The sequence below is a fragment of the Neomonachus schauinslandi genome, chromosome 1, assembly GCF_002201575.2.
Source record: "Neomonachus schauinslandi chromosome 1, ASM220157v2, whole genome shotgun sequence".
Lineage (NCBI taxonomy): Eukaryota > Metazoa > Chordata > Mammalia > Carnivora > Phocidae > Neomonachus > Neomonachus schauinslandi.
The window spans coordinates 143,273,332-143,290,000 of NC_058403.1; the positions used below are offsets into that span (position 1 = coordinate 143,273,332).

Consider the following 16,669-nt stretch of genomic DNA (forward strand, 5'->3'; position numbering starts at 1 on the left):
TTATGCACAATATCCGAAAGCATGGCATTAGTTCCTTTATTGGTCTCTGCAGGAAGGTTTGTGGATAAGAGAACAAACTGCCACAGTGATGGGGAGCCTTAGGTTATAATACAGAAGTTGCACGTGGTATCCGGGACTGACCTGAATGTTTTAGGAAATTACCCTATAAGAGCGCTAGCTAATTTAGGCACTACCCTGGTTTGTGAATTCTATAGATAGGAAGATTGCTTTAATTTTTTACCCAGCTTTCCCAGCCTATTTGGTTTTTGTTTTTGCTTTATATCTGAGCCTGTGCCTTTTAAACTAAATTCATGTTGACCCGACTTGTCAGCCTTGAGTTAATCTTATATTCTTATAATTAGATCTAACTAAATTTTAGGATATTTATCATTTTAATACAAAGAATCTTCTTGAGAGCTACTAATATATGGATTACAAATATTTGGGGTCGTGAATTATCCATATATTAAAATACTGGATTGAAGTTCTGTTATGGATAGAAAAATTGGTAGTGCTGCATCTGTTGAACACGACAGGGGCCCACTCATGGAGAATTCAGTTTAGGTAAACAATTACTGGGACATTCTTCGTGAAACGAAGAGGTTTTGATTTTTTTCTAACATTTTTAAAAAAAATAACTTTATGTTACTTGGAATCACAGAAGAAAATACTGTGAAGCCTTGGGAACTAGGTACAGTGTTCTTAGTCTTAGGTTTGAAACACTTAAGCAAATTAGATAAAAATGAAATTGGAACCAGAAAATGAAAACTGTTAATATTTTACTGAACAGTGTAAAAAGAGAAAGTTGTCTTTTTAGATTACAACAGAAGTGCATGGCAACCAAACATCACGGGTAACAAAAATTGTGAATAGTATTTCTACAGAGAGTATCATTTTTACAAAGGCTGAATATTGTTTAGTAGTAACTTTGAGGCTGCAATTAAGGATTGCAGAAAAATTCACAACTGAATGATGAGACGATTTTGTTATTTTTCCTTATTTTGAAGGAAGATTAGAAATCTGCATCAAGTCAGCCCAAAATTACTATTGAAATTGAGTATTGTAGTCATGAGGTCTTATCAGGTTGCTTCACTGATAATATTACTTTTTTCTTTTTTTAAGTATGGCGAAGAATTAGAAGTTGATCTTTTTTTCAAGTTTCAAGAATATGCTTGGAGAGCATAACCCTCTTTTATCCACATGAAATTTGTTTCACTTCTATTTTTTTTATGTATAGAAACACATTTCAGAAACACTGTCTTTTAGCTAAATGTATGAAATTTGAACTTTAATTCATATAAGCTAATCTAAAGGTATATGTATCTCTTCATTCTTAAATATCTACTTTAGGTGTTCTGCTTACTAATAGTTTTGATATTTACATTTTATCATATTCCTAGTTAAATGCTTCTGTTCATACTATTAGATAATTGTCATTAGTATTAGTCTTTTTACAATAAAGGAATTGTCCCTATCCCTTACTGTGAACAGAGATTTGCCAATATAAATTTGATGTCTAAGTATAATTTGGGTTGACTTAATGAGAAAATTAGGTTTTAGACCAAAAAAATCCCTTCTTCGCTCACTTTTGTTTTTCTTTTTATATCTTTTGAAGATCTCAAGTAGTTAGGTATCTCATTCTTATAATCCATTCTTGTTGAAAAATTTTGAAAAAGGGTTAGAGTGTCTATCATTATTACTCTGGATTTTTTTTTTTTTAAGATTTTATTTATTTATTCATGAGAGACAGAGAGAGAGAGAGAGGCAGAGGGAGAAGCAGGCTCCCAAGGAGCAGGGAGCCCGATGTGGGACTCCATCCCAGGACCCTGGGATCATGACCTGAGCCGAAGGCAGACGCTTAACCATCTGAGCCACCCAGGCGCCCAATTACTCTGGATTTTTAAAGCAGTTTTTCCTTCCAAGCTACTAAGAATACCAATATTTTGATCTTTAATCTAATACTCTAGTGTTATACTAGCTTGGGAGTCTCCCAGATTACTATTTTATAATACAGCAATGCCATGAACGTTTAATAATATTTAAACGTTTCTTTCAGATTTTGTATCAACAAATCAATTTGTTCTGGCCTTCTCTGTTTCCTTTTTTCATGTCTTTGTTACTGACTTCATTTCTGAAGTCTTTTTAGTGAAAAGTTTACTTTTTCTGTTTGATTATGAGTTATTTCTATAATTTTACAGTAGTTCTTAAATTGCGTAAGACTCTAGTTAGTTGCCAGAGGTGACTCATTGTCACAAAGTTATACTTGTTTTTAAATTTGTCACTCAATTTATTTTATAAATCTTGCAGTTGTTGTAAGTGGTGGAATATAATGTTGGCTATTATAGATTTATTGAATTTTAAAGTACACTACACTTTTTTAGAACTTAGCAACATTTGTGGTATGATCTCCTCACCACTTTAGTAATTTCCTCCCTTATCAGTTGAGTTGATCAGACATGAGGAAGCAGTTTGAGAGTATGTTGTCTGTACTTGCCAGACATTTGGTTGAGCAACTAGTTTAACAGCACCTAATTTTATCTTCTTTTTATCTGGAGCAAAATGTAGTTTCTACTTATTTTTGTATGTTAATACTCTTATATTAACCAAGTATCTTTTTCACAGCCGTTATCTTGTTAAATTGTAGTAGCTTTTCCCACAGAGGTGATGTAAAAGCTACCTATATAAGGAGAGCTGCCCTTTTCCCTGCCTGCACAGGTTGCAGTGGGTTCTCCCTAGAGCCCTAGAGAGAATTCTCTGAGCCTCTCTGAGTTTTGGCTGCAGTTAGCTGTAAAAGGGCAGCAGATGTCTTTTTGCAGGGCAGAAAGCTCCAGTTTAGAATTGAAACTTGGAATACAGTTTTTCAAAGAAACTATGGTATAAATAGATTAATTAGTGCAAACATGTTTTCAAAGGATTGATAAACCTTTGGAACATAAGCGGTTTGTAAGCTGGGAACTAGTTCCTGTACTTTGAGGTCTCCATGTTTTTCTTCACTTTGCAGATGACAAAAAGGGGCTATTGACCTCAGTTCTGAAGAAGACAAAATGGGTAACAAAACCAGTTTTAGAAAAAAACATCCCAAATCTTAAAAAGTTACTTTGACTGTGGAATCATAAGCAACAGCAGTCCAGCTGCTCTTCAGAACAGGTATCCTGTCACTGGAGTCGTTGTAATTTACAATTTTTCTAGCCTCGAGCTTGAAGTCGTTGTAAGTTACAAGAACACTTAGGGAGGAGGTGCAGGGAGTGTCTTGACCTGCTGCATTGGATAATGGAATCGGACTTGCTCCCATTTGGTTTAAATGTGGTGGTTCTTAGAGGTTCTTATGCCTCATAGGTTTCATGAGGCATATAGAATAGGTCCTGGGGTAGTTAGGATCTGTCAGCAAAGACTTTGGAACTTTTTCTTTTTGTTCTGGATTTTCGTATTTTGAGTGCTAACCTGAGTAAGACTGCAGATCTCTTATTGCCATGAGTAGTTTGCATAAATTCAACATTGGTTGTAGACCAAGCATTAGAAGCTCATTATGGCTCTGACCCAGTTGTTAACGAATATGGGGAAACTTACTGGCCTGTCTGTACTTAATCTACTTCTGATTTTTATACTCCCTATAAGTTATGAGTAGTTTGGGATATGAGAAAATGTTAAAAGTTCTCTTCATTGTACCTTCTTAGTGTTCATTAGTGCATACATGCTCTCAGAAAAAATGGAAAGATTAATATTCTGGAGTGACTGAATCATATTTTTTACTTGTTTACTTTGAAAACCTAATGCTCTTAGAGACCATACTGCTGTTAACCTAAATTATAAAGCACCCCACAATTCAACAGATTTGTACATTGCTAGATTGTTACATTATAAAAATTTTCATACAAAAAAGTTGAAAGAATTTTATAGCAAACCCTGCTACACCTAGATTCTGCAGTTAGTGTTTTACTTAATTTGCCTTATCATATCTTTCTAATACTGCTTTTAAATCCTGCTTGTAGACACTGATAGTACATCGTTTATGGTAATATGAAGAGTGTTATCTTTGTTCTCCAACTCCATAATTAAGAGGATTTCTTATTTCTGGACAACATTTGTTTTCTATAATACTTGAACATAATGAGTATAAATACTGTTTCTGTATCACCCTCAATTGGACTGCAGGTTAGAATCAAGATTTAATCTTTCTAGGTTTTGGTTAGTAAATTACCTGAGTACATCATAAGTCAATGGATGTCTGTTAAATGACCTGACTGCCAAATCTGATGTCACAGAAGAAACCCTGAAGTTGTTAGAAGGGTATTGATGTTGGTTTTACTAGACTTAATTTTTGTGGAATACCTAAATTCCTTTTGGGTTATTAGAAGCCTTTTATTGGTCCGCCTGTTGCTTACTCTGAGTCATATTTATGCTCTTTTATTGCCATGTTTTGTCCAGATAATAATGCTTAATTTATGTATAATTGCAAAAGTGACTTCTTTCAGTCCCTACAATAAACAGGAAAAAATGAAAACATTTTCAAATAATACAGGGCCCATGAATACAATCTATGGGCCAAATTAATACTGTTGAAAGGGGAAAAAATGTAAATGGTTAACATGGTACCCCATCTTAACTCCTTTACTTCCTTTACCTGATTCTGGTGGATATTTTTTGTTTTTAAATCACTTATTCTTAGAAAGTTTCTGTGTCCTCACTTGACCTAATTCAGACACATAATTTCCAGGGATTTAGAAATTGATAGAAAGTGTCAATACCATAGGATTTTTTTTTAAAAAGTGTTAGGTGGAGGTAAGAGTTGGAAGAGATAGGAACAACTGCCAGAGGTTCTCATATTTTAGGTAAATGTAAGTAAACTGGCATTTGTAGACTTGGAATTTTATTTCTTTGTAAAAACACCTTCAGAGTTTCAAATGAAAGGCATCTAAACATACTTTGGAATATAATCTATACATAGGTTGGTGAATGCCCTTATGTTGGTCAAGTTTATACTATTTTTAGAAATACACATTTCTAAAGAATTGTGACTGCTACGCTAATTAAATTGACCATATCATTAGTGACCATTTTTTCTTTCTGTGGAACTTAGTGCTGCAGGATAACTTTAATATACGTTCTAAATGATAGTAGATGCTTAGTTTTTACAGTGTCTTACAACTTGATTTTAGATCTTAGAATTAAGGAGATAAGGTAACATCTCTTATTTCTGTAGATAAAAGGTACTTCAGTTCAGTATTCCACTAAGAATTGAATAATACAGGTTTGCTTGTCTCCAAAATCTATGTCCTTTTTACTGCATCTTCTGCCTTCAAGACAGGCTTAAATGAAAGTGTCCTCCATTTAATTTATGTTTTTTAATCAGCTGCCCTGATTTAAGTCTTAACATACTGGCCTATCAGAGTGCCTGGGCACAATCCATGCCTAGCTAACTAAGCTCACTAGTTGGATGATGGCTAATTACTTGTTTTGATGTAGGGAAGAGAGAAGAGTTGATGATGACTTCAAGTTTTTACTTATTTTTATTTTTTGTTAAAGATTTTATTCGTTTGAGGTAGAGTGAGGAGCAGGGTCGGGGGCGGTGGGGTGGGGCAAAGGGAGAAGCAGGCTTTCCACTGAGCAGGGAGCCCGACGTGGGGCTTGATCCCAGGACCCTGGGATCATGACCTGAGCCACCCAAGTGCCCCTGACTTCAAGTTTTTAAACCGAATGACTAGGGAGTTTTCAGAGATGGGGCTTTTAAGGGGAATAGCTGAGTGAGAAGAAAAGATGAATGAATCCAAGTGAATGTTGTTTTATTTAGATTTATTTTGTCTGTAAAAAGTTCATTGCAATAAGGTTGGAAATATTAAGCCATTCCAGTTAAGGGACTTTTTACAGGGTGGGAGCTCAGAGTAGACCCAGAATTCTATGGTCTGCAGGGCTTCCAGAGTGTTTGCTGGCTTGGCTTGTTTTCAGGGCAAAGAAGCTGAACACCAGAGGGGTGAAGTACTTTTTCTAAGGTTGTACTTTGGCTAGATTCTTTTCTATTTTCTTTGCACCTTTGTTTGCATTAGAGGGCGTTTTGTGAGAAGTTGTTTGAAAATTGTTACTTGAGGAGATGAAGGGAAGTTTGTTTCTACCACTCATTTTAAATTGACAATATTGGAAATGTTGGCAATTGAAGTTCAGCTATGAAACGATTTTTATGTGAAGTTTGACTTCTTTAGAATTGGTGATATAAAACTGTGTGCTTCACTCATCTGTAGTTTCATTGAGTTAATAGTTTTCATGCTTTAGGTTTTCAGTTTTTTTTAACTTTTTTTATTTATTCCTATCTGAGGAGAAAGACTATTCATAAAATCATAAAGAAAATTTATGTTTATATTAATAAAGTATAAATGATTAGTTGATAACTAAATTGATAATGTTTCTTTTGAGGTTTTCTTTTAATTTCCTTTTTATGCCTTACAGGTTTATCAGTTTTTCTCCAGTAAAGATTTTTCTTCACAGTGCAGTGTTCTTTTCTTCAGTGATATCTAGCAATCTTTCCAACCTACACATGACTTCAGATGAATTTGGTTTTTAAACTTAAGTTATTGGGTCTTTCTCTCCATAGATAGATGGATAGATAATATTGTAGCATATGCTGTTTTAAATTAAAATGTAGTAATTCATAATTTATAAAGTTCCTGTATATGCACAGCTTAAATTATTGTTTGTTGCTGGCCAAAAGGGTAGAGTAGGATTGGTGAAAGGAATCACCACGGGGAAACTCACTTGTTACCACCATGTTTATTTCATGCCTATTCTTTTTTTTAAAATTGAAGTATAATTGACATGACATTTTATTAATTTCAAGTGTACAGCATAATGATTCGGTATTTGTATACATTTTGAAATGATAATAAGATGTTAACATTTGTCACCTTATATAAAGTTACAAAAAATTTTTTTATTGTGTTGAAAACTTTTAAGGTCTACTCTCTCAGCAGTTCATGCCTATTCTTAAAATGCCAGTAACTCCTTAAAGTAGAATAAATTCTATTTAAGTAGGTTTTATTATTCAGATTAATTATTAAACCATCTTACTTGTATAATCCACAGGAACAATAATGGAGCACAGAATTATTGGAAGGCAGTACTCTTGAAGTTTTTGAGATGTTCTTTGAAAATGTCTTAAATGTTTATATAAGCATGAGAAAAATGTTTTGCAAAGGCTTTTGATGAGAAAATGTTTGGTTTCAGTCTTTAAAAAAGTTTTTCTTTTATGGTGAAATATAACACATTCTGAGAAGTATATAAACCAAATGTACAATGTAATGACTAATTATAAGATAAACACCTATGTGATCATCACCCAGATTAAGAAATAGAACATTGGCCCCACCTCAGAAGTCTTGATGTGTGCTTGCCTCCCTTGCTTCCCACTTGTATAGTAATTACATACTTGCTTTTCCTCATAGGTGGAACAATTCTGTGTGCATTCCTAAATAATATAATTTAGTTTTGCCTGTTTTAAAACTTGAGATAAATGCACTTAGAGCTTTTGTGTCTTTTTTTTTTTGCTCGGCATTGTATTTAAGGTCCATCTTCATTGATCAAAGGATTGTGGAGAATGTGTGGTAATAAGGTTTAGCAATAATTTGATTAACCAGGCTTCTTACCCCCCTGAGGAGGTTGCCTGCTCTTTTGCAGCAGGAAGTACTTGTAGGAAAGGGAAAGCATCCTTCTCTTCACTTGAGATCAAAAATTATCATAAGATTGATATTTTGAGCTGGAGTCAATCTTGTCAAGAGATAACCTTGACAGCTTTTCAGAAAGTACTAACTGGCCAGAGAGATCCAGTCTTTCAGCAGACACTGAGACTATAAGGAAGAGAGGGTGAGGGAGGAGACATCACTGTCATTGAGGAGACAAATGATAAATAATCAGATAAATGCAAAGGACTGGTTTTTAAACTATAGCTTTTGCCAACTATTGTCACTTTAAAACATATTAAAATTTATATAAGGTAGGGAGTGGTCGTTAGTTCTTGAAAGAAAGAAGGAAAGAGAATGTTGGAAAGAGATCTGAACTGAAGGAATTTAGGAGACCCCTAAGAATGGGATGTTTAATAATGTATTGGTATATTTGTAAAGGATTGCTCTCTATTCTTCTTCCAGTCTTCCATGGCTACTATTGTTTTTCTTTCCCATATCTTTATTTCCTTTATTGATTTAGTAACTGTCTTGGTCTTCAGGAATAGGAGAGGTTTGATAGTAGTAGGTTCCTTTCAGAACCTGTCTTCAGGGGATAAAAAGTTTTATTCAAAGAATAGTAAAAGTCAGGCATTGAGTAGTGTATACAATTGTCTAAGCACTATGTTGTACACCTGAAACAAAGGCAACATTGTATGTCAACTATACTTCAATTAAAAAAGAGAATAATAAAGCAAATGATTTTTTTAATGTAGGATTCTACATGATTATTTATGCAGGAGCTTGAAATCTGTTGGGGCGTGGAAATTTGGCATTATGTGTTAGCAAATGATTAAGGATATTGGAAATGAGATTCTAGGCCATGACTGGCTAGCTGGATATCCTAGGAGAACTTTAACGGAGGAAGATTTTAGTTCAGTGAGTATTTCTTCCAAGTAAGCTTTTCTTTTAATTAGAAAGCAGTGCTTAAGTGAAACAGTAAACAAGAATGCTCTCCTAACGCATGTCTATTTATTGGTCAGAATGATTTTGATCAAATTTGGTGGTATTTTTCTGCTGCCCGTTAGTATGTAACCCATACTCCATGAATGGATAACAGTTGATTTCTTTTGTGAACAAAGCTTGTTTCATAGTTAATGCATTGTTGAAGAATTTAAATCCAGGACTGTCTTTCTTCAAACTCCCAATTTAGTCAGCTAGTATTTCTACAGAATTCAAACTTAAAATTTAAACCAAGTATCATAAGGAAGGTATATACATACTTACTATCCCTTGTCCCCTATATCCCTTGTAATATATGCCAAAGAGAAATATAAATGACTTTGAATTAGGCTGTATTTGGATATTGGTCCAACCTAATGATTTAAGCTTCTTTAATACCTCTAGTATTTCTCTTGTTTGAATTCCCCAGGGAAGTAGGGATAATTTTTTTGAAATGCATTAACTGTTAGGAAACATGCCAGGAATACTTCTTTAAGAAATAACAATCTAATATAGTTTATCTGCCTTGTGTGAGAGGTATAGATACAGGTTTTATTGATCCCACTATAGAACAAACTTACTTCGGTTAAATTTTGTTCAGGACTGTTCATTTAACTAAATAGGCTAGATCCGTTTTGAAGATTTTTAACACCTGTAATGTAAAAACATTCAAGGGGATTTAAGTTATTTCTTTTTTGCCTAAAGTGGTAAAATACTGTTATGGTGATATGGTTCTTATTTCCCTCTCTAATGAATAATAATAACTTACTGTTATTATAGACAGATGAGATCCTTTCGGGTGAGAACATCATTTCTAATCATGCTAGAATATCGTACACTGTATTAGGAACGTAGTGGGTACAATTTATGTTTCGGTGATGATAGTAATAGCACAGAAAGTCTCTGTTGTGTAATACCTTGATAAACCTTGGATTTGACTGTGATATCAGTAGAATCATGTGTGGTGATACTGTGATTCGTAATAAGAAGATATGTTTGGTCTTCATCCTCCTTCCTGGCACAGAGCTCCTAAAACCTTTGTAATTTTCTAAGTGATGGGGGAGGGGGGGTAGGTTTGGCATCTTTTGTTATGTTAATGAAGTGATTTTGGAAAGCCTAAGGGGATAGGGGTTGGTTGCCAGTGAAACCTACCCTGTGATTAGAGGGTTGGAAGTGTAAGTTCTTCCTCCTGACCTCTGGGAAGGGGAGAAGGGCTGGAAGGTTGAATCACCAGTGGTCCCAATAATTTAATCAATCATGCCAATGTAATGGGAGTCTTCATGAAAACCCCAAAGGACAGAGTTTGGAGAACTTCCATATTTGTGACTATGAGGAGATTTGGGGAGGGTGGTATACTCAGGGCATGGAAGCCTCGTGCCCCTTCCCACATAATCTTGCCCTATGAATCTCTTTTATCAGTCTTTTCCTGAGTTCTGTCCTTTTATAATAAATCTGTGATCTAGTAAGCTAAATATTTTCTCTCAGTTCTGTGAGCAGCTGTACCAGATTAATTGAATCCAAAGAGGGGGTCACTAGAACTTCTGGTCTATAGCTAGTTGGCTAGAAGCACTGGTGGCAACTTGGACTTGTGATTGGTTTGTGAAGTGGGAGATTGGGGGCTGGGGAGGTCCATCTTGTAGGACTGAACTTTTGTGGGATTTAACACTATCTTAGTGTCAGAATTAAGGTGATTTGTAGGACAAAGATGTTAGAAAAATGATTTTTTGTGTGGAAACTCACCACCCCCTCATTGGAATTGTTGGTGGACCTCTTAGTAGTGAACATCATAATCTCACCATCAATAAGGGTGTCATTTTAATCTTACAGAAGAAGGAAAGATTTGATGATGCAGAAAGGAGGTGATAATGCTTATGGAAAAATAATTTATGTGAGTAATTGCCATCAGCAATTGGGAAATGACTAGCTAGCTGAATATCCTAGAAGAACTTTAAGGGAGGGAGATTTTCAGTATTTCTTCTAAGTACAGATAATTGTCTCAAGTTTTAACTCACTGTTAAGGAATATTGAATAAGAAAAGACAGACCAGTTAATACTGCTAACTTTTGAGCTGATAAATGAAAAAAGACATGTCAGCAATAAAAGTAAAGTTTACAAGGTGGCATTTTGTTGGAACTTGAGAAATATATCTTGATGTGGAGGAATAGTAAGAATAGAAATGATCATTGGGTATGTAGGCATTAAATTCATGCAAGTGATGAGTTTGGGTGGGGTTGGATTAATGATCCATTTGCTTTCTTGGCTCTTGATTTAACTCTGTGATTACAGCATCCCCCATCCAAAAGTAGAGCATTCCAACGAAAACTTTTGTAAGCCAAAAATGCATAAAGCAAAGAACCATTAATTTATGTGGAAAAAATTGTTTTTGGTGTTCCTAGACCCAAAAAATAACCCTGCATTTTTCTGATGCACAAGAGGCTTAGGCCTAAAGGACGCACAAAGTAAAGGGAGATAAGGAATAGACAGACGCAATTCAAAACTATGGTGGCTTGATGTTGAGTGTTGTTCCCAAGGGACGGAGCTTGATGGTGCCATTCTCACTACTCAGGGTGTAGGCTGCCTCCTTAATGGCATGCTGCAAAACAAATAGTGAACCCTGTTTTTCCTTTTTTCCATTTTCCTTAAAAGTGAAAATCCTCTTTGATTCTTTCGGTTATTGACCGTAGGTACTAATGTAGGTTGGTGGTGAAGTTGAAGGCGAAGTGGCAGAAGGGGAAATTTCAAAAAGCCCTCTATTGGTAATTAATTTGGAAATTAAGCAACACTTTAGGAAGCCATCACAGCTCTGACTGATTTCATTTAAACCTTCCCACAAGAGGTTAAAGGATACTAAATAAAAATACTCATTGGGGTTAAATAAATCGCCTGTCTCCAATAAAGTGTCTCTGCAACAGAAATAGCTTTGTCTATGTCTAATTACTGGGAGGATCATTGAATTTGTAGATCCTGAGAGTTAAGTAAGCCAAAATATAAAGTCATTACCTTTTTTTAAAAATAGTTTTTATTTATTTAAGTAATCTCTTCACCCCATGTGGGGCTCGAACTCACAACCCTGAGATCAGGAGTCCTGTGTTCCTCCTACTGAGCCAGCCAGGAGCCCCAAGCCTTTACCCATTTTTTTTTTTTTTTAAACTATGGATTGGACTCTAATAAAATGACTGGTCAACTCTTTATACTATTCCATGTAATAATAGCAACATTCCTGTGAGTCCTAAAACTGATAGGTTGTAATGGTCTCACCATATGTTTTTGTGTACTTTTTTTTTTTTTTAAACCTTTATCCATCAGTGTGCCTTTAAATCTGTTACAATGAATAGGGTTTGTTGAATGTACTGACAATTAAAATATTGCATGTGTTCTTAATTTTTAAAAATTTAATAAGCTTCATGGAAATTTAATTTTAATACTAAAATCATTTTTACTCTACACCATATATAGCTAAAGAAAACTGTATTTTAATAGGCCAAGCAGCTTTCTGGTATTAGAAGAAACAGGATAATGAAACAATGTGTGGTAGGTGAAATAAACCTAATCTTAAATCTATAAAGGCCAGTTATTCACTGAAAGTAGAAAAATGAGCTTGAGAAGCAACGAAAATCTTTTTTTTTTTTTTAAGATATATTTATTCATTTGAGAGGGGGAGAGCACATGCAGGGGGAGGGGGAGAGAGAGAGCATCCCCAAGCAGACTCCCCACCCAGCGTGGAGTGGTGAAAGAGCTGCAAACCACACAGGGCTCCAACCCCACAATCCATGAGATCACCACCCTACCTGAAGCCAAGAGTCCAACACTTAACAGACTGAGTCACCCAGGTGCCCTGCAACTAAAATCCTTTTAAGTATTTTTTTGAAGGTTGTTAAAATGAATGGCTCACTTCTTTAGAAAGGGAGATCTTTTCTCTTGTTTAGTATAGTTTATTTTGATTGTTGAAATAATTTACCACATTTAAATAAAGTGTAAATATAAATGGCATTTAAAACAAAAGGTTTTCCTTTTGAAGTAAAAATAATTCTAGACTTTTAAAAAGTTTATAAGTACTTGTTATAATTGTTGGATATGAATTGCAACATAATATAAAGCTATAAAAATTTTTATAAATCAAACTATATTGAAAATGGAAATTACATATAAAATAATGTATATGCCATATATGTAATTATAAACATAATGATAAACACCCATGTGAAACCCCTACCCAGCTAGGGTGTTACCAATTTCACATCCATCCATATTTCTTCTCTAGCCTGTCCTCCTGGTTTTCCTCTTAGCACTAAGAAACCGTTATCTGAGTGTTTAACATCTCCTTTCTCATTATTAAAAAAATATATATATACATATGTTTGTGTCTCTAGACAATATGTTGCTAAGTTTTGCTTTGTTTGGAGCTTTAAAAATAGTAGTATTCTGTATATAATTTTCTTTGATTTGTATTTATACATTTCCTAGGTGGTGACTATTTGGGTTTCCAACTTTTTGCTTTTATGAATAATGCTACTATGAACACTGAAGACTGTTTTCTGATGCATATGTATGGATGTTTGCTTGAGTATATACCTGGGAATTTTGTGATTATTTTTGTTTCAATTCATAAAAATATAATACACCACCCCAAAACTTGGTGACAAAAAGCATTTCATTGTTTCACAATTCTGTGGGTGGAGTGGGAGTTTTTTCTGCTTCGCGATGTCAGCTGTGGTGCTGGGATGATGAGAGTCATCTGGAGGCTCAACAGGCTGCAGTCAGCTGGGGCTAGAAGTGCTGGGATGCTGTACTGCTTACGAGTCATCTGGAGTCTTGATTGGGAGCTCAGCTGCAGCATTTAGTTCCTTCATGTGGCTGCTTAGGCTCCCTCACAGCATGGCAGCTGAATTTTAAGAAAGCATTCCAAGAGCAAGAAAGCTGCTTGTCCAATTAAGGGCTAGGCATAGAATGATCAGTGTCACTTCCACTATATTTTATTGTTCAAAATAGACACAGGCCTATCAGAGAGTCATATATACTGTTAGGGACAGAATTATTTCGGACCATCTTTGGAGACTGGTTACCATAGTGTATCATTTTTATTTCTTCTGTCATTCACAGAAGACTTTGTGCTTTTATGTTTTATGTTTGTGTCTCTGGTCAGTTTTCCTTTTTTTTTTTTTAACTCAGTTATTTTGTATTTTGGGGGGAGGGATACTAAGTCTGGGCTAAATTTGTTGCAAATTTTAATGTATTTTGTGGCTTATTGGTCCTTAAGCACTTTAAGATAGTTATTTTATTACCCCCGTTTTACAGATGAGAAAAGGAAGTACTGCTTAGTATATTGAGATAATACTTTGTGAAGTCAGAAGCCTTGGGTGGTATTTTTGGTTTTAAAAATAGCATGTGCAAATGTGTGCAATTATGAAATGACAGGATGCTTCCATCCATCTACTTATTACACCCCTCCACTTCCAAAAGAATGAGGCTTGGAAAAATTTACAAGTATTTTTTATTCACTTATGATCTATTATAATATTCTCGGTAAAGTGCTAAATGACTTGGCCAGAGTGACAGAGTTAGAACCAGTACATTCATGTCTTACCTGTCTTGCCTATACCCATACTTCAGTTTTTTTCCCACTAAATTATTCAGTTGGATCAGTCACTATCTGCCAACCTTGTGTTTTTGATAGCCGGACTAGTTCCACTATTAGTTCTCCCACTTTGAGGGTATGCTGGAGATCTCAGAAGACAGTGGTAAGGAATTGGCAGATATTTGAGATTTTCTTGACTGATCCCACTTCCAAACTTTATCATGGAAATTAAGTTTCTTAAGTGTTGTGGTCAGAATATTTTTTCAAAATAATAGAAGCCAGACATTCACAACCAATATTCAAATATTTGCTTTATGTATTTTAAAAAGCACACTTTTAGGCATTGAGTGCAGTGAGTTGCTTTAAAACTGAAAATACTACAGAATAATTCTGAATTCCATAATGCAAGGCTTTAAATAAAATGAGTCAATTTTCTATCATGCCTGAACAAATACAAAATACACAGAAATAAACTTGTAGATACTTTCCAGCTCTCAGGTTAGGAAGATTGTTCTGTGTTAAGTTTCCCACCATTACAATTCTGTATGTTGAAGACAGACTTCAGTACAGCTCTCCAGTGTAAAAGCAGTGCTTCAGGGAGCATGACTTATTTTCATGTCCCTTCAGATTTCTTGGATCTGAGATTCAAAGGCAGAAATGAAAGTCATAATAATCTGCTTATTGGAGAAATTCTTTGACATGTAGTGGAACACAGAGCATCTTTAGACTTCGACTCAGAAACCTTTTCCACCAGAGATACCAGCCATTGAATGACCGAGCCTTTTACTCATTTTTACTCTTTCCTGCCCCAGATTCTTCCACTTTCAGTGTCACGCTGTGGAATTAGTTACCTTCCTCAAGAAGTAAACTAAAGTATAATGTATTTGCTATAATATTGATACAATGTTACCAAGACAAAGTGTAGGTGTCAAGTGCAGTAATTTGGCAAAAAGCTAATGCCAGATTCCACCAGGTTGAACATAATGTAACATCATTTGTAAAAAAGAAAAGGGGGAGAAGGGGTAAGTCCATTTAAAATTCAGTAAATGCATTTGCAACATTTGTAATTCTCAGAATAAACACATTTTAAAATAGAGTATACCCCAAACATGCTTATCTCTGAGGAGTTTAATGTATTTTATAGAAATTGCTGAAATTACTTTATTTTTTTATTTTTATTTTTTTGAAATTACTTTAGATATGTGAAGGATACCAAAGTTTTCATATAGTTCAGTATTTTCTGTCTCTCTCCTTCAACCCCTTTCAAATGGGAAGAGAAGACTGACTTTATTCTTTCTTAGCCCCTTCTTGAGTTATGTTTGCTGATACTTTGTTTGAAAGTTTCTGATTAAAAACTAGGTAAATGGGAACACTTTTGGTTTCTCTGGACTATAGAATGAACCTCATACCTAGAAGAGAACATAGAAATCATAGAAATTATTTGTTAGAGTGGTTGCCAAAGCGTGTTCTGCAGAATACATATCCCAGGAATTGTAGTTCAAAACAAAATAATCTCTGATAATTTAAATTTGGAAAAACTGCATATCCCATCCACTTACTTATAATACATATTAGCATGTTAAAGGCTGAGATGTTCTTCAATACAGTGTTAATTTTCTTTAATCTGGTGTTTACCATATTTAATTTAGGAATTACTGTAGGATTTTTTTTTTTTAAATAAGTGTTCCATACAATGCATACTTAATGTTTGTTAGTTGGAAATCTTATTTCCATAGAATATGAATATATGTCCTGATTTAAGTATATGTAACATAATACATATTTATATTTTTAATGCTTATTTGGAAATCTTATTTATATAGTATGGTATGTAGCAATTATATAATATCAATAAGTAGATATATAATAACAATTAAGTGTAAATATGACACATATATATATGATGTTTGTTGGAGATCTTATTTCTATAGTATATGAATGTGTGTCTGCCCTAAATATGTATTACATACACATGTATGTGTGCTCTGTGGAGAGAGAGTACATCCCAAGTGTGTGAAGCTCTTGCCCTTTGTGCAGGTGTTTTAGATTTCAGTATATATTGGATTTAACTAAGCAAAAAATATCATTGAATAGTTTTAATTTATCAAATCCACTATTTTATTATTTGATTTTATTTCTTTTAAAGATTTATTTATTTGTAAGAGAGAGAGAGCGAATGCACCAGTGGAGGGGAGGTGCGGGGGTTGGGGGGGAGAGAGAAAATCCTAAGCAGACTCCTCACTGAGTGCAGAGCCGAACATGGGGCTTGATTCTTGGGTGGCTCATCAGTTAAGATGAGCGTCTGAGAGCCACTCAGGTGCCCCCAAAGCCCCGAACATGGGGCTTGATTCTTGGGTGGCTCATCAGTTAAGATGAGCGTCTGAGAGCCACTCAGGTGCCCCCAAATCCACTATTTTATATGTGATCCTAGAATTTTTTCAGATTTTTT

General features: G+C 34.7%; 1 protein-coding gene across 1 annotated transcript in view; it reads left to right on the forward strand.

The window, feature by feature from the left end:
- The window catches only part of STT3B (STT3 oligosaccharyltransferase complex catalytic subunit B), a 99,866-nt gene that overhangs the window by 1,160 nt on the left and 82,037 nt on the right, over positions 1-16,669 (forward strand). The gene's annotated exons all lie outside the window — the stretch shown is intronic.